Genomic DNA, 18,576 nt, shown 5'->3' with positions numbered 1-18,576 from the left:
AAGGCCCACTAAATACCCAGCAGTGTGGGCGGTGCACTCTTGATCAGGGACAGGTGGAGAGGGAACAGCGGTCCTCCAGCAGGCTTGGCCTGGTGTGGCAGCTGCGCTGTGGGTGCGTGGTGGGGAGGGAATGCAGGGAATCCTGTTTGAGGGGCCTCTGTGCACGCCTGCATTATAGTCTGAGGTTTCATACAAAGGCTCCAGGCATCCTAACTGGTCAGATACAGCCCCCACCCTTGGGCTGGAACCACCAGGAGATAAGTACCTGTAACAGGGACGGTGCCTGGTGTGGGGAGAGGTCATGGGACCCTCCGGGGGCAGGGGCGGTGGTGCTGGGGAAGGCAGGGGATGCAGTGAAGGGTGGAGGGAGCAGGGTCCTTTGCTTGGGGGTGCGAGTTCTTTGGGAGACCACAGGGAATGGCACACATCATCCCCACCCTATACCCCAAATTCCTAGCCCCGCCAACACAGGGGCTGCTCTGCACCCTCTCAACGTGGCTCTCCTGTAAGACCGCACCCAACCAGGCATCTGGCACCCTGCCCTACCTCCCCTCTTGGGACAGATCCCGTCTTCTTGGAAACTGCCTAGCAGCGCGTATTCAAGGCCGGCAGCCGGCCTGGCGGATCTGCACTTCAGGTGCCCTACCTGGCCAGACGTGCCTGCCTGGGCTCAGTCCTCTATCTTGCCCACAGGTAGCCTGGGTCCACTTCCGGTGCAAGCGGAGGCCGCGGAGCCCAGGCTGAGCCCCGCACACAGACAGGTGAGGGTGCCCCCGCCCCGCTGCCCCGCCGCCGCGCCCACTGTTGGCAGCATTGCCCCAGCCTCCGGCCGGTGCCACCTGCAGCTGAGGACCTCCGCGCGGCCCCGCCCGCCCCGGCCCCGCCCAGCTGCCCCATAAGCCTCCCCCCACCCCCGTCCTGGCCGCGCCCTTGCTCCCATTGGCTCCGAAAGTTCTGCCCTTGCACGTCTAGCCTCGGGAGGACGCAGACGCAAGCGCTAGGGGAGGGCCCCGCGGCGTTGCCATGGATAAAGACGCCGCGCTCCTCGCGGGCTGGCGTGCGCTTCTGGGGCAGGCAGCGGGCTCCGGAAGTGTGCAGCTGCCCGGGGCCATGGCGTTGTTTGCTGCTGGGGATGGCGGCTTGCTTGGCCTGGCCACTAGTTCTGGCCGCGTCAGTCGGCGGCCGACATCCTTTCTGGGGCGGCGTCTCACAGACGGTAAACGTACGGCAGCGCCGTTGGCGGGGCCAGTGGACATGGACCGGGGTGGGATCCGGGTTGGTGTGGCGGCCGGGGAGGGCTGTGGTGCCGGGGAGCGGGTTGGGGCGGGGGGGACAGGGCTGGGGCACAGCCTCCGGCTTTCCTCCCCCTCGGGCTCTGGGGCTTGGACCGCGACTCCGGGTAGCCCTGCGTGGCCGCGGCCTCCCAGAACCCCTGGGAAGGGCAGGTGGAGGACCCGTCTTTTATGAAGCGGGGCCTTACCCGCGTTTTGAAGAGCCCCAGAATCAGATGTTGGAATAGGGTGGTTTATCAGCCTTGTATATCAGCAGGGAAATTTCAGTTCCATCCAGATGTTGGCTCCTTCGCTAAAACTCAGGAATAAGACAAGGGTCAGTGTCAATTAGCAGTTATCTAGGGCTTGACTCAAAATAGACTGTGCGGGGTGTAGAGATGGTAGATGGGCCCTCCCTTTCAAGGTTGGTAGTCTTCTGGGATTAGAGGCCTCAGTTGAGGATTACATCCTCATCTGCAGTAATGGAGGTTGTGGGAAACATTAACACAGAGAAGGGAGGGGTGTTGCTGCGGTAACTCATTAAAGAAGCCAGGACACTTGCCTGGCTCTTGTGTAGGAGAGTCTCGCCTAGGGTAGGGCAGCAGTTATCAAAGTGAGTCCGAGGCCCCTGAGATGCAAGACTATTTTCGTAGGAACGCCGGGAAGTCACCTGCCTTTTGCACACTCTTGCACTCCCGAGTTTCCTGTGGGGTTTTCCAGGGAAAACCTAGTCTGTGATATCACAAAACAGGTAATGTAGAGGCAGATAGAATTAAGCTCTCACCAGTCCAAAAGAGATTCTCAGAAATTAAAATCACTGCTATTCCTCTCATTAATGATTTTTGTTTAGAAAAATATACTTATTTTTTGCTTAAGAGTATTAATGGTATCATGTAGTAGGTTGTTATTATTTTTAAGTGAACTCATAAGCATTTTTTAAAGTTCTTATTTAACTTCTAACACAGGAACTATTGATAGATTTAACCCACATAAACAGCAGCCTTTTGAAGTCCTCAGTATTTAAGAGTGTACAGGGGTCTTTAGGCCAAGAAGTTTGAGATTCCCTGGAGAACGGGTGCTCAGGTACTAGTCAGGTGCTTAGCGTTGATAGACAGATGCCAAGATGTCTTCTGCATGTGCTCCCGGACTCGAAATAATTGGCCACACAGAGATCGGTGGGCAGTGCCTCCACTATACAAACCAGAAGCTGCTGAACGTGTCTTGAGTCTAGGCCATGTGCTGTGCAGAGATTCCCATTGTATCTGTTCTATCTAAGCCGGGATTCCTGTGCAGAGACCTGGCTCTGAAGACCCGCTCTCCTTTGCTCCCTGCCAGGTACCTTCTGTGTTATGTCAACCCTCCGGAGGGCTTCAGCCTCCGTAGGGGCGTCTGTATCCACATCGCCTTCCTCCTGAAGACCCTGCTGAAAATGGAAGAGTCGGTGCTGGTGATACCCCCTTGGGGCCGCCTCTACCATTAGCAGAGCCTGGACATCCACCAGGTCCGGATTCCCTGGTCTGACTTTTTTGATCTCTCAAGTCTCAACAGAAACATCCCTGACAATGAGTACGAACAGTTCATTGCAGGTGAGATGGTGATCGTTTAACTGGGGCCAGACGGTTTTTGTTCTGGTTCCGATGTGAACATCGGGCCGTCTTGCTTCGGGTTTGTCAGTCTGCTTAGGGGCCGTGCTCATGTTTCCTGCACTGCAGGTGAATTTGGTCTTTCCACAGTTTTTCTCAGGAAATATATCTGAAGTGTATGAGCTCTGTGTTCCCTCCCCTCTGAAAACCCTGGCCTTCTGGTGAGATGGAGCGGTGACAAGGAGGCCACTGCCACAGAGGCCTTGTCCCAGCAGGACTCGCTCCCTGGGCAGTAAGGGCCATTCTTACCTGAAGGAAAACACGATGTATGTGTACCATGGGCCACGTGCTGGAGAAGGTATGTAACCTCTCATTCAGTATAATTTGGTCCTGCTCAAGCTTCCCATTTTACTTTTTGTAGGAGGTAAGATTTGAAGATTTTCTTTGAATACAGCTATTTAGAGCTTATCTTTTTTTTAATTGAAATGTGGTTGATTTACAATGTTTAGTTAGTTTCAGATATACAGCTGTTTTGTTAGTTTCAGGTATACAGCATAGTGATTCAGTTGTACATATACATAGTCTATTCTTTTTCAGGTTCTTTTCCATTATAGGTTGCAAGATACTGAACATTTTCCCCTGTGTTCTACAGTGAATCCTTGCTGTTTGTCTGTTTTACATATAGTAGTTTGTAATTGTTAATCCCAAACTCCTAAGTTTGTTTCCTAAGTCTGTGAGTCTGTTTTTGTTTTGTAAATAAGTTTATTTGTATCTTTTTTAAAAATTCCACATATAAGTGGTATCATATGTTACTTGTCTTTCTCTGTCTGAGTTATTTCACTTTAGTGTGATAATCTCCAAGTCCATCCATGTTGCTGTAAATGGCATTATTTCCTTCTTTGTTACAACTGTGTAATATTCTTTTATATCTAAATACTACATCTTTATCCAGTCATTTGTCAGTGGGCGTTTAGGTTGCTTCTATGTCTTGGTCATTGAAAACAATGCTGCTGTGAACATTGGGGTGCAGGTATATTTTGAAATTAAGGTTCCCTCTGGATATATGCCCAGGAGTGGGATTGCTGGATCAAATGATGTCTTTTTTTAGTCTTTTGTGGTATCTCCATATTGTTTTCCACATTGGCTTCACCAAACTACATTCCCAGCAATAATGTAGGAGGGTTCCCTTTTCTCCAAGCCTCTCCAGCATCTATGGTGAGTGGATGTTTGAATGGTGGCCATTCTGAGTAGTGTGAGATGATAACTTATTGTAGTTTTGATTTGCATTTCTAAGATAATTAGCGATATTGTGCCTTTTTTTCATATGCCTATTGGCCATTTGTATATCTTCATTGGAGAATTGCTTGTTTAGTTGTTCTGCCCATTTTTGGATTGGGTTGTTTATTTTTTTTTCTTATTAAGTTGTATGAACTATTTTTATAGTCTACAAGTTAAGCCATGTTCAGTCTCATCTTTTGCAAATATTTTCTCACATTCCATAGGTTGTCTTTTCATTTTGCTTATGGTTTCTATTGCTTTGAAATAGCTGATAGGTGTAACTAGGTCCCATTTGTTTATTTTGGCTTTTATTTTCTGTTGCTTGGGTGGATTGCCCTAGGAAAACACTGCTGAGATATATGTCAAATAATGTTTTGCCTATGTTTTCTTCTGAGAGTTTTTTAGCGTCTTGTCTAATGTTTAAGTCTTTAAGCCATTTAGAGTTTGTTTCTTTTTTGGTTTTTTTTTTTTCAACTCTATTATATGCTTTCGATTTGTGGTTACCCTATTTTTCAAGTATATCAACCCATTATCATATCTATTTCCTTTAGACTGATAATCACGTAGGCTCCAACACATCCTAAGAATAATGAGAAAAAGGAAAAAGAAAGAGAAAAAAATCTATCTTTTCTTGCTACCATCTCCCTTTCCCACCTTTTTGTATTTTGATATACTTTTTCTTTTTTACATCTTCATGTTTATTGTCTTGTAACTCGTTATTTCATTTCCAATGATGGTTTTCCCATTTCTATAGCATCCTGCTTCCTTTCTGTTTAGAGTAGAACCTTTTAATGTCTCTGTTTGGTTCCATAATGCTGAATTATCTCCCTAACCCCCTCCACCCTGAGCCTCTGAATACTCAGTACAGGGAAGCCAAACCATCCTAGCCTTCATCAGTCTTGGGATGCAATCTTCAGAGTGGGAAAGAAGAATTATTGAAAAATAATATTCTGTTTGTTGCTTTCTACCCTTGCCCAGAGAGTGAGAATCACCTCTGAAGGCGGAGGAAGAAAGATGGGGGCATGGGGCACAAAGTCTTTTCTCCTTTTGCTACTGAAAAAATGATTTCTTTTGTAATTAGTGATGATGCCCTTTAAATTGGTAAGATCGAGATTCCACAGCTTCAGCGCCTGTGAATAACCAGCTGGGAGAAAGCTCTCCAGGGCCCCTGCAGTGGGAAAGGCAGCCCCTCTGAGCACCTGTTGTTCTGTATTCTCCCGGCCTCCACACAGTTTCGCTAGGCACTGTGCAGGACGATGCAGTTCCCCAAGGTGGAGGACTGGGAGACCCCTGCTTGGTGGCAAGCCACAGGAGCCCACACTTGAAGGACAAAATGAAGAGTAGTGGGGCGGGCATAGGAACAGAGGATGGTTGAGACCCAGGATAGTTTCCTGGAGGCCAGCAGGTGAGACTGGCGGGGCAGATGGGGCCCTGGTGCATGGGCAGTCCTTGAGGGATCTGAAGCAAAGATATGAACCAAGATACTGGATTCGTGTGGGGGTAAATCGCCCCCTGGAGGCCACGTGGCAGTGCAGCGAGCCCAGGAGGAGAGGGCATTTCCCCAAAGTTGGGTTGACAGATCACAACCAACTCACTGGGAACCGAGAGGTACAGAGATATTGTTAACTTTTTGTCCCTCTTCCTGGAAAAAAAATTGCTTCCTGTTGAATAGCCTGTGTAGTTAGTGAGAATTAAAGACATGAAGTAACATTTCCTCAAAAGTCATCCATTGTGCAGTTGTTAATAATGGTCAAATGCAAACTTGAATAGATTAAATCAAACAGTCATCATCGTATTTTAAAATCTTTTAAAATAAAAAATCTTGCTGTCTTTGTTCTTCATTTCAGGGTTCACTTGGTGATAATAGTAACAAAAGCAACAGCAAACCTTTAAAGAATTCTGTCCTGCTGTTCAAGGAACTCTGTGTTCATGACAAACAAATGAGGTGGCACTTTACAGGAAGGACAGTCATTAATCACACAGCTAGTAAATGGCAGGGGTGGGACTTGAACCCAAGCTGTCTGACCCCAGAGCCCCCTCTCAGGCCCTTCAGTGCAGCTCATCACTTGGTATGCCCAACAGAGGCCAGCATTAAAGAGCAGCATGACCTTGGCTGCTTGGCCTCTGTTTCTTCATCTGTAGAATGGGGGTGTGGGCAGTGAACTCTGTGAGCTCAGTGGTCACTTCCTCCAGCTCTGCTATTCTACTGCTTTGAGTTAATTTAAGAAGTATCCGAGCCCCTGAATGGCCCACCCATAGGCTGGCGCTTTGCTAGGCCGTGGGTTACGGAGAAAAATAAGATCAGCCTGCTTCTCCAAGGAGCCTGTGTCCCTCCACGGCAAACGGCTTTGAGGCCCAGGCTCCCTCGCTGGCAGTCGGGGACTGGGCAGGAATGTCTGATAGAAGATGGAGGCAGAGCCCTTCCGGGAACAGTGGTGGCCACAGAGCTATCAGGAGCGGGAGCATCTGTCCAGGCTGCTGAGAGGGGGGCCCTCATGAGGCCAGTAGCCCCCCCAAACTAAGCCCTCAGGACAAAGATCCAGCCATTCCTGCAGTGTCACAACAGAGCCAGTCCATCCTCATCACTGTGCCCCTGTGCTCCTTTGTCCTGGGGCCTCTCTTCCCCCTACACCCAGAAGACTCATCTCTCTCTCTTCTCTGAGTGTCCCCTCACTTCACCCATGGTCCCTGCTTCCTAGGCCACCATCTCTGGAGTTGACGATTTGCCCCCTCACACTCTCCGTTTGATCAGGAGCCTGGGTTGACCTCCTTGTGCTCACTTTCCCCCATGAGGTGATTTCTCCTCCTCTCTTGGGAACACCTGGAAAACCCAGTCCATTCCTAGCAGTGCCTGCCACCCTGGCCTCCCTGCTCATCTGCCTCAGTCAGGAGCAGCTGGACCACCAACTCTGTATTGCCTCACCGCCTACCATCAAGACGTCAATGTTGATTCTCCCTCCACCACCCAGTATGGTCATTGTAGGGTCTTCTTCTCCGTCAGCCTGAGCCAGACACCTCCCATTCACCCTACCCCCGGGCTCATACCCGGGCGTGTCTCCACCCCAGGTCCAGCCTCTCTCCTTTATGTGCCCAACTCTAGCCATCCAGCTGCTTCTCCACCAGCCTCGTTGGCCCTCCTTCACCCTCACTGGGGCATCATGCACTGACTCCTCTGCTTTCCTACCTGTCCACGTTCCTCTTACTTCCACTTCCTCACCTTCCAGCTCTGCATCCACAGTCAGCACTCTCTTTATGACAAACAAAACTCCCTTGACCCTTGATCTTTTCATTTCCTCACCAGGATGACTTCCATCTCGGTTCACCCAGCTCTATTTGTTCTGAGCCTGCAGGCAGCAGGCTCTCCCAGCACAGATTTCTAAGACTACAAATCAATGCCCAGCATGTTGCCACTGCCAGGCAATCCTCCAGGATTTCTCTAGTGAGCACATTTCCCCACTTGCCACACAGTGGTGTCAACATTCTATGCTCTCTGCACACCTCTAAGCTTCCCTCTGTCTCTTCCCTGACTCCCAGCAGATGGCCTTGCCTCCTGCTTCAGAGAGAATGACATGTTACTTGAAGGGAACTCGCTCACCTGCAGCAAATCTGCTCACCTCACCTTTTATCTGTCCCTCTCCCACCTGGACTCTAGCTGTAGTTGTTCTTAATTTAGTGAGTTTAGTTGACATATATATACACAGTTAAAAGCTTAGCACACTATAGGCTACCTTCTTGGGCTTACTTTTTCAATTTAACATAGGGTGTATGATGCATCCACTTCGTTGCATGTACCTGCAGTTCATTTGTTTTAACTGATCTAAAATGTTGTGTGTGTGACAGTAACACAAGGCAAGTGTAAGCCAGGATTCAGGATGCTGGTTACTTCCTGTGAGAAGAGGCCTAGGGCAGGATAGGACACAGTATGTCACTGTCAATAGTCCTGTTCTGGTGCTGGGTGACAGGTTCACAACTGTTTCTTATAATATTAATTTTAATACATAAATACTTCTGACAGGCACCTAAGGTGAGAATGTGTCATGAGCCAAGATATACAATGGATAATATTACATCATTATTGTTATGTAATCTTGTTATAAAATATAATATTCATAATCCTACATTGTTATGTGTTATATATTATATAGATGCATGAATTATATATTATGTATATAAATAACTACATATGTATTATATACTATCTGATAATAAATAAACAGAACATAACATGCTAGTATATCTACTATTATGTATTATTTAATAAATAATATACTATATCCTGTTATATGACATGGCACCTAATCTTTAATCAAATAAAAATATGTCACTATATGTAATGGTAATTAATAAAATTAAATGAAAATGCCCGCAGCTTTTAACGCCAACACCGCTCTAGCTGTCACTGTCTATCTTCTTCCCTTTCATGGTCGAGGTCCTCACGGTGCTATCTGTTCCCCTTTTCGTCTCGTTATCCTGAACCTTCCTCCCCCTCCCATCCCATGCTGCCTTCTTCCCCGTGGTCCCTCTAGTCACCAGCGGCCTCTGGGGCACTGATTTCAGGGCAGTGTCTCAGGCCCAAGCTCACCCGCCTGTCCTCCACCTCTGCCACTGCTGGTGGGGACAGGGTGGGGGGCAGAGTGCACCTGTTGTCCTGGAAGAGAATACAGCACAGACTCCGTGACCAGCAGGAGGTGTGGCCGGAACCTGCAGGACTGGGGGGAGAGCCAGACTGTCTGCATCCAGACCGGGGGCACTTGGAGTGTGAAGAAGCCCAGTCCTCACTGCCCCTGAAGTGAGGAAAACACCCTCAGGTGAGTTAAAGTGCTTATGACCTAGGTCTGTTGGCTGCAAAGGACAAAGGGGTCCCTAAGGGGAGGTTAGTTGATGTTCCAGGCCCCACAAAGGCCCTAAGGGCTGGCGGGGAAGCAGGCTGGACGCTCCACTGGACCCAGTGTCCCCTCGGGGGTGGGGCCTTCCGGAACAAGCAGAAAGCCCTCAGTCTCTTGGGGAACGCGGCAGTGTGGGAGCATCCCTGCAGTGAATCAAGTGACGTCAGGGCCTGTGGGATCCGTTTTTATGGCCACATTGAGCCACAGCAGAAGCCACAGCAGGAGTGGATTCCTGTCTCTCCAGCTGACATCCTCGTGTCTGAGTGCCAGGCTTCAGACCCGATCCCCTGGGGTGCTAGGACAGTTATACACAGAGGCGGCTCTGGGAGGCCTCAAGAGGGCTGTACTGGCCTTGCTGTCGACATGATTACACAAAGATCAAACAATCCATCGATGGGAAGAAAATAAGAACCATGGTCACATCTGGACCGCAAGCTTAGATGTGGTATATGGGTGATATTTATCGACAATCTGGCGAGGATCTGGTCAAAGCTAGAGGCCAAGGCAGCAAACCGGTAGTGACACTAAGGAACATCGTGGTGCAGAGGCTGGATTGGGGGTCTGAAGGCTCCTCCCAGGAGGAGCCTCAGTGTTTGGGAGGTGGCTAATGTGCCTGCTTCATGTCACTAGCAAGTGATGCCACCTGCGGAAAATCAGCTATAATCCTGAGCCGGGTCAGCCCTGGGTGATGTGATAAAGGCTCCTACAAGAGGAGGCGCCAGACGGATAGTGAACCAACCAACAGGCTGATGAGTTTCTGGCCTGTGTTTATCGTGCTTTCGCAGCCAAGAATGAGGAGAGAGTTGAATGGTTCACCATGAAGATTTTAACAACTTAAGAGAGTTCCGTGTCTCACTGCATTTCAGTGTCACCCGGAGGAATTCAAGAGGTGTTTAGACCCAGAAGGGACTAACAGCCTCTTGGTTCCTCATCAACCTGACAAACCCACCAGCCCTCTATGGCCAGACCTTGGCAAGTGCCTTCCCTTGTTCTAACAAATCCCTTTCCACTCACGCCTGTGGTATGCTTTTATTTTTGTTTAATTAATGGGAATGAAGATACCTTACAGCCTCTTCAGATCTTTCCTTAGGCCTTCTGCTCTTAGACCCTGGCAAGGGGGCCCGCTGCCCTGGGTCCTGCACTGCAGAGGGTCCCTCTGGCCCTGACACTTCCTCTGGCCACGCCCTCCATGGGGTGGAGTCAGCAGGGCCAAGGGGGCAGGGTCATTGGCTCCATCCCATGCTCTAGAAGCCCAGGACCCCAGATGCCCTGTCTCAGCAGCCCCTGACCCATTCCTAGTGCCTGCACCGGCTCTCCCGGAAGCTCAGATTCCCAGGACTCACAGAGAGGCCAAAGGGCAGCTGTATGTATGGAGGGTATGAGCAGATCCCGAATGTGAGTTTTGAGTGTCCCCCTGTGAACATCCAAGGCCACTTGTGGCAAGGGATGGACCCAGCATTGGGAAGAAAAGGATCAGGCTAGTGGTCAGAGACTGGGAATCAGCTCTCCCCACACGCTCACTTTCTTTGCCGGACTCCCCTGTGTCTTGGAATTCTAAATTTGAACCTGGTCTTCCCCCTTATAATGAACGTATATTTGTAAAGGCAGGACTTTAGAACCTACTGCACTTAACATGTTTACATGTACAGGATGTGAGCTCCCAGGTATGCTCTGGCCTGCACTTCCAAAGGTCCAGAGCAGTTATGTTGGCTCTACTGAGACTGTAATTGGTAAAGACCATCTCCAGAGAGGAGAGCTCCTGCTTCACGTTCCAAAGTCAGGACCTTCTGAGTGGATAAAACAATGGACACTGTGACCCTCAATTGTAAATTGATTTAGAATAACGCCAAAGTGTGTAAGACGTGTGTGTGTGCACGCGCGCACCTGGGGACGTGTGTTGTACATGACTGTGTGTTTGTGTGTGCTCACGTGCACCTGGGGATGTATGTGGTTCTGTATGTTATGTGTGTGTGTGCGCCTGAGGATGTGTGTGGTTGTGCGTATGTTATGGGTGTGTGGGTGGTACATGACTCCATGTGTGTGTGCCCGTGGGGATGTATGTGGACTAGAGCCAGTGTGTCTGCACGTGTGTTTGTGTGTACGTGCATGCATTACTTTTAATAGTAGAAGCTGTCCTTTAGAAATACGATGTAGTAAAAATTGTATGATGTCCTTTGCTGTATAAATCAAAATTAAAATTATCTTCAATCACCAGAAATTTAGTCCCCCTCAGATTCTGTTTTTTTTTCCATATTGATTATGTCTTCATTTTACTGATGAGGAAACTGTAGCTTAGAGATGTTGACTGACTCAACCAAGGGCATGGAGCTCGCGCGCCCAGGGCCAGGACCCAGTCCAAGCCGCACTGCTCCAGAGGCCTGGAGCCCTGCTCATGATCATGCGTGGCCTCTTGGCGGGGGAACAGATTCTGATGGGCTGTGGCCAGTGTGCAGGCTGCCCGTGCCGGGGACTCGGGAAGCCGGGTGGAGAGTACCAGACAGCAGACAAGAGTGAAGGGCTGCTCAGAAGTCAGATAGTTTCCTAGGTCTTGGATGAGGAAGGAGGCTCACTGCTCATCCTTGATCCCTTTGCTGGTGGCCAAAAGGGACCAAGGCCCACGAGAGCACTTCTGGGAGCTGCCTGCCAACACCTGGAAAAGGACTGCTCAGGACTGGCTCTGCAGTAGGAGCAGAGGAAGGAAATGTCGCCTCCTGGTGGACATCCTTTGTGATGGCAGTAGGAGGACTAGGAGCCTTGGTATTGAGGTGGCAAGGCAAGGTCCTAGTGGATGATCGTTTCCACGTGTCTTAAAAATCATTGCTTCATATATTTTATCCATTTTGTGGTTTATTTTTGGGTGGTAAATATGGTCAGTGTTACTCCATATTACCTAGATTAATTAATTTTTTTATTGTTAATTTTCTCTTCAGTGATTTGGAAGCTATATTGCCTCTTAAAGAAAATTCTCTCTAAATCTTTATAAATCATCTCTAAGTTCATAAATTTTTATGCAATTGGACCAGTATTCCTATAAGAGTCTCAAAAATGAAATAATCTATTAGATCCTGTTCCTCAATAATGATAAATTTAGCATATTTTACCTCTCTGTTGTTCTAAATTGTGTGTGTGTGTGTTTGTGTGCTCCAGTTACTACTTTTTAGACAGTTGCTTTAAGTTTGTTACATTAACAAAGAAAATATAGGTATATACATCTTGGATTTCATTGCTCACTACCACTATTTAATCCCATGTCTTTCCCACTTTTGAGTTATTTACTTATTGGGATTTCCCAATCAACTGGACACATGATTGACTAATTGTTTTTGAGTGGTGGACTTGGAACACTTACATATCTATATGCAGATTTATGTTCTCCTCGTCAACAATTCTCAGAGTGTTGTTGATGGCCCAAGCCTTGTTTTAAATTAAGGCATTGTTTTTCATCACCAAAAAAAAAAATTATTAATTTAAGGTGTTGTCTTTTTATGGCTGGCTAGTCTTTTATGGTGAATGGATATTAATAGAGATTTCCTTAACCTTCCTCCTTCTTTTTGCCATAACTCGAATTCATTGAGAAACATGTTTTTACCATTTCTCAGATGGGCTTCAACTTTGACTTCTGCTTTAAACCATCACCCCACTCTTTTTCTCCATGCTTATTCCTGAAAAAGTGAGCTCTCTATTGGTTTATAGGTGGTTCCCGTCAAAGATTTGTGACTCCCTGTCCAAAGTTCCAAAGGAAGAGAAAAGGAAAGATTCCTGTTTCTGGTGGTTACATTTTGTCAGGTTAGAGATCTAGTTATCCATGTGGCTGCAGTGGAATCTGCAATATCTTGGCTCAGAGTTTCGTTTTTCTGGCTTACTAGGGGAACCGCATTAGCTGGGGTCACGTCGCTGTGGCCGTTGTCAGGATCCTGGGACTGAGGCAGCCCCTTTGCCTCCTTGTTATTTTGATCTTGCAAACTGGGTCCCAGTTATGTGAACCCTGCACCTGGTGGCCAGGATCGCCCCACACGTGACGTGTACCCAGTTCCTTGGCGTCCCTCACTGCTGTCAGCTAGTTCCAGTAAGAGTACGTGATGGCTTCCACTACTGTCCTTCCTCCATCCTCTCCAGGCAGGCCCTCCTTTCCCACTAGTTGGCCCTAAACCTTCTCTCCTGCTCTACATACGCTGACGGAATTCCTCAGGGTTTCCAGCAGGTAGATGGGTCTCTTCTATGTTTGGACCCCTTCAGTGCTTGCAGTGAAAATATAGGATGTGGGAAGGAGGAGCTTGGGGATTCTCCATATCTAGGGCCTCCCTATCCAGCAGATTCAACTAACGGTGGATTGAAAATATTGTTGAAAAAACAGAAAGTTTCAAAAAGCAACACTTGAATTTGCCATACACTGGCAAATACTTACATAACATTCATGTTGTATTAGATACCATGAGTAATCTAGAGATAACTTAAAGTACACAGGAGGACACAGTGAAAGAGAAAGTGACAACAAATATATGTGTATACTCATGTATAACTGAAAACTTGTGCTGTATGCTGGAATTTGATACAACTTTGCAAAATGACTATAACTCAATAAAAAAAGTTTGTATATATATATAAAAGTAGATGGGGGGATGTACATGAGTCCCATGCAAGTCCTATGTCATTTTATACAAGAGGCGTCAGCATCCATGGATGTTGACTTCAGGGTAAGTCCTGGAACCAGTGCCCCATGGTTACCAAGGGATTACTGGAAGTCCAGGCTCCTTATCCCAGCCTGCCATGTCCCCACATGGTCTGACTCCTACCTGTACCACACTTCCCTTGTCACTCTCCTCCAGCCCTGGCAGACTGCCCTCTGATTCTTGAACAGGCCACACTCACTGCACTTCATGTCTGGCCCTTAGAAATACCCATTACTTTCTGAGCATGGCTCTGCTTTCACAAGATGGGCTGCATTGTCACTAGAGAAGTCAGTGTGGAGGTTCCTTTAAAAACTGAAAATGGACTTAACTCATGATCCAGCCTTCCCATTCCCGGGCATATGTCAGAAGAAAACTCTAATTCAAAAAGTCACATGCACCTCAATGCTCACAGCAGCAGTATTTATAATAGCCAGGACATGGCAACAACCCAAATGTCCATTGACAGGTGACTGGATAAAGAAGTAGTAGTATATTTATACAATGGAATACTACTCAGCCATGAAAAAACAAATAATGTCATTTGCAGCAACATGGATGGACGTAGAGATAGTCATTCTAAGTGAAGTAAACCAGAAAAAGAGAAAAATGCCATATGATATCACTTATATGTGGAATCAAAAAAAGAAACATATGAACTTAAATACAGAAGATAAACAGACCCACAGACATAGAGAAACAAACTTACGGTTCACAGGGAGAGAAGGAGATGGGAAGGGATAAATATGGGGATTCGAAAAGTGCCCCTCTTGGGGAGTGATGGAAATGTTAGCTATCTTGATCGTGGTTATGGTTTTCTGGGTGTAGACATTTATCAAATTCACCAAGTAGTACATGTGAAATATGTGTATTTTATTGTACAGGTATCATACCACAATAAACGTGCCCTTAAAAAAAAAACAGGAAAACACTGGCAGCATTTTGTCCTACGTTTTTATGTGTCTTAAGTGAGTGGGTCTTCAAGATTCTGGTCTGCCATATTTTCTGAACCAGAAGTGCCCTCCTTCCCTTTTCTTTGGTAAACTGTCAGTGGGTGGCATTTATTCCCATGGCTTCAACTGCCCTCTGTCCAATGATTAACTGTCAAATCTTTTCCAGCATGGACATCTCAGTTCAGTCCCAGAAATATATTTCTAATTGACAAGTAGACATTCACATTTGGTTAGCACATAAAAATCTCAAGCTCTGTTTGTCTGGATTTACACTCGCCCAGAACTAGTTTTACTTTTTCAAACAATGGCATCACTGTCCCATCTCTTTTCTGTGCCAAACATCTGGGAGTTTTCCTTTACTTTTCCACTCCCTCACCCCCATCAGTACTACAATTCTATTCCTTAATGTCCCCCAACTAAGTCCCTGCTCCTCGCTCCCCACTGCATTAATTCCCACCCCTTTCTAGTCTCCCCAGTGCTGTACTTTAGAGTGAACAATCCACTTTGCTCACTTTTAATGACTAATCTGTGTCACTCTCCTCCTTAAAACCGCAAAGAATTCCACGCTGCGTGTGTGAGGAAGTCCACGCTTTCTGATTTAACGTCACACCTTCTCATCACCTCATTGCTGCTTTTTTTCAGCCTCAGCTTCCGTTAGTTCCTCACAGCCTCTAGCCTCACTGACGTTCCTTCCCTAAGTGCAAAGTGCTCTTAGACATGACCAGGGGTCTGCACGAGACACGCAAGCTGCTGAGAATCCCGTCCCCACCATGCACTCTCCTGGTCTACAGATTTGCTGGAATCCGTCAGATGTCAGTGCAGAAAGCATTTCCTCTCTGACACCTTCCCTATCTTCTAGAACACAGCCCCAGGCAGTGCAAGAGCCCCTCTGAACATATAGTATATATGATGCAAAGTGACTCTTACCACATTGTTTTGAAAATCTATTTAAATTTGTATCTTCCACGACACACTGTGATCTCCTTGAGGGATGGGGGGCTGTGTGGTATTTGTCTAGACAGCTAATGTCTGGCATAGACCCCGGGCCATCGGAAACAGTGTGCTGACTCATCAAGAAGACTTGTCGTCTTTGCGATGTACGAAAGACTACATGCTCTCTGATCTTACACCATCCGGCAAGGGTCAAAATAATTTCACATAGAACTACAGAGGCAAAATATGTGTATTCTTTTCCTCTTTGTGAGCCCGAGATCATAGGCATCCTGGAACGGAGGTGTCACTCAAAGCTGTCTGTCCCCTAGGCTGTTACGCCCAGCTTCAACATATTTTTTGAAGTTGTAGGGATACGTGTACATCACCCCGTCTTAGAGCAAATGGTGCTTCAGCCTGACCAAGTTTAATGTCCATATAAAAATCAGAAATCTTCCAAACTGAAGCCTGAAGAAACATTTCCCTTTTCTCCTTCCAGTCTGTGTGTCATCTGCACCCCACATCCCCACTGCTCATCTGCGTCAGGCCACGTTCTATCTAGAAACATTTCCGGTGGGACACTTGGACAAGAACTAATTACAGCAGTAATGAAACTGGTCCCATGAACGTAGGCTCTGCACAACAAGGATGTTTGACGGGAGGCCTCAGCCGCGGCCTGCAGGGTCTGTTCACGTTTTCTGCCTGGCTTCCCTGCAGATGTTGTGCAGAAAATGAAGCCTGCAGTTAAAGTCATAGAAGGCCCAAGAAATCCAGAAAAAATGGAGTGAGATTCATCTCCTTGGGAATATTTTTGAAAACCATCCACTAATAAGAAGAAGAGATTTAAGAGGTACGTTTCAGACCAGATGATGTCCAACTGCAGGTGGGTCAGTTTTGTCATTGTTGCTCGCTAGTTGGCTTTCTGCTGCTTCTAACATGCCGCCTGTAAGAGAAGTGGCCTGAGTCGGCCCTCAGAGCAGAAAGGTGAGCTGGGCCTGGAGACAGCCAAGCTCCTCTGCTGTGTAGTGACCCGCTGAGAAGGAAGGGTTGGCCCAGAGCTTCCTCTGACTCTCTCCCTCAGTTATAAACTCTATGAAGGGAAAATGGAACAAAAATCTTAATTCAATATGGTATTGTCAAAGTATAAAAATAATTGTCTTTGGAGGGGATGGTATAGTTCAAGGGGTAGAGTACATGCTGGATTCAATTTGCGGTACCTCAATGTAAAAAAATAATAAAAAAAATCTTTAAAAAAAGAAAAATAACGAAGAAGAAAAGAGATCTCAAACAACCCCAGTTTAAAAAGAAAAAATTCCTTTAAAAATAGTAGTCAGCTAGGCCTTTTGCTAGACTAGGAGTTTGGGATTAACAGGTACACACTACTATGTATAAAATAAATAACCAACTCTCAGGTCCTTAATAAATTAGTTCAACCTGAATCCTTTTTCTTTTTTCCCCTAAGCAACCCGTGGAAGCCTCTGAAATTCTCATCTTATAAAAGAATTCATTTAAAGGTGGTTTGAAAGTTACTGGTTAAAACAGTTATTTGTGGTTCCATGAATATAGGTCTAGTAAGAAAGACAGACAGTAAACCAGTAAGCAAATAAATATATGATGTACTGCCAGGTACTAATAATTGCCACAAAGAAACATAAAGCATATTAGGAGAGAAAATGTTTGAATAGGAAATATGTGTGTGCTATTTTAAATAATCTGGTCAGATAAGTCCTCTCTGAGGGTAAATAATTTGAACAAAGTCCTGAATAAAGCAAAAGAATAAGCCACGTAGGTAACAGACAAGAAAAGCCTCCCAGGCCGGAAGAAGTGTAAGTACTAGACTTGGAGTTAGAAACGCAGCTGTCCTGGTGGGGACCATCGGGGCGGTGAAGATGGGCTGGAGCAGAACGGTGAGAGCTGAGGCTGCAGAGATCAGTGAGGGCCCGGATCACATAGGGCCTTGGTAGGGACTCTGGATATCCTTCTGAATACAATGGAAAATCACGAAAGTATTTTGCAATGCGGAACTACTTGATCTGATTCATACTTTAATAAGACCGTTGTGGGTAACGTATGGGGAATAAGCAATGGAAACAGGGCAAGGTAAGCTGATGGGAAGCCAGTGGGAAGAGTGCTGCTGACCTGGAGAGAGACACCGATGTTGGACTGGGATGATGGCGGGAGACGGGCAGAAAGGGGGACACGATTTAACAGTAACGGTCACAGGCCTTAATGCTCGAGTTGGACACAGACACAGAGTGGTACAGGGTGATGGGTGTGTGATATTTGGGGATGAGCCACAGTTTTTGTGCAGAGACCTGACAGGAGAATAAAGTGGGGACGTTGACGTCGGTAAGAAAGGTTGGTGGGTTTTGAATTCCCCCTAGAGTCGCGTCTGTTTCTCTGTACATGACGTCAGCAGAGCAGGGATGGGTGTTCCTACTTCTGCAGAGAATTGCGTGTCCTCCTCATCGACTAATTCGAGAGGCCGACCTGCCCATCCAATTGCAACATCTTGAATCTGCTTCTTTCTATCCAGGAGGAGATTTCCAACTAAGATGCCAATCAAAAATTCCCGTGTCCAGAGTTAGAGATTTGTGCCTTTGGGAGGGTCTCAGAGATGCCTCCACAGAGGCTCGGTGTGCTCTCTCTCCCTCAGAGAACACAGTTACCTTCAGTCCGCTGGGTCTCAGCAGAGAAGATTTCACACATAGCCCCTCTCAGGCCCTGGGGACCAACCTCCCGCTTGGCCGAGCTCTGAAAATGAGCACGAGTTCCGGGCAAAGGGCCTTCTCCAGGGGGCCATCTGGCAGATTACATGAGGACAGTGTACAAAAGGGTGGGAGGGTTGATGGTATAAATGCATTTTAATTTTTGCTCTGAAACTGATTCTGTCCTTCCGTTTTGTTAAGCAAGTGTTCTTAGGCCAGACATGATTCTCCTTTTTTCTTTATATTTGATCATCCAAGAGGTTTAGATAGGGGATTTGTTTTAGGGTAAGAATCTTTAAA

The 18,576-nt window shown here is 46.9% G+C and overlaps 1 long non-coding RNA gene across 1 annotated transcript; it reads left to right on the top strand.

Moving 5' to 3' along the window:
• Positions 1–1,176: 1,176 nt before the first annotated feature.
• LOC140694986 (uncharacterized) lies at positions 1,177–6,202 on the top strand. Its single transcript, XR_012070644.1, has 4 exons — positions 1,177–1,216; positions 2,607–2,857; positions 3,005–3,212; positions 5,980–6,202. It is a non-coding gene; the product is annotated as an uncharacterized lncRNA (long non-coding RNA).
• The last annotated feature ends 12,374 nt before the right edge of the window (positions 6,203–18,576 follow it).

Source organism: Vicugna pacos, unplaced genomic scaffold (assembly GCF_048564905.1).
Source record: "Vicugna pacos unplaced genomic scaffold, VicPac4 scaffold_116, whole genome shotgun sequence".
NCBI lineage: Eukaryota > Metazoa > Chordata > Mammalia > Artiodactyla > Camelidae > Vicugna > Vicugna pacos.
This window is presented reverse-complemented; position numbering and strand designations above follow the sequence as displayed.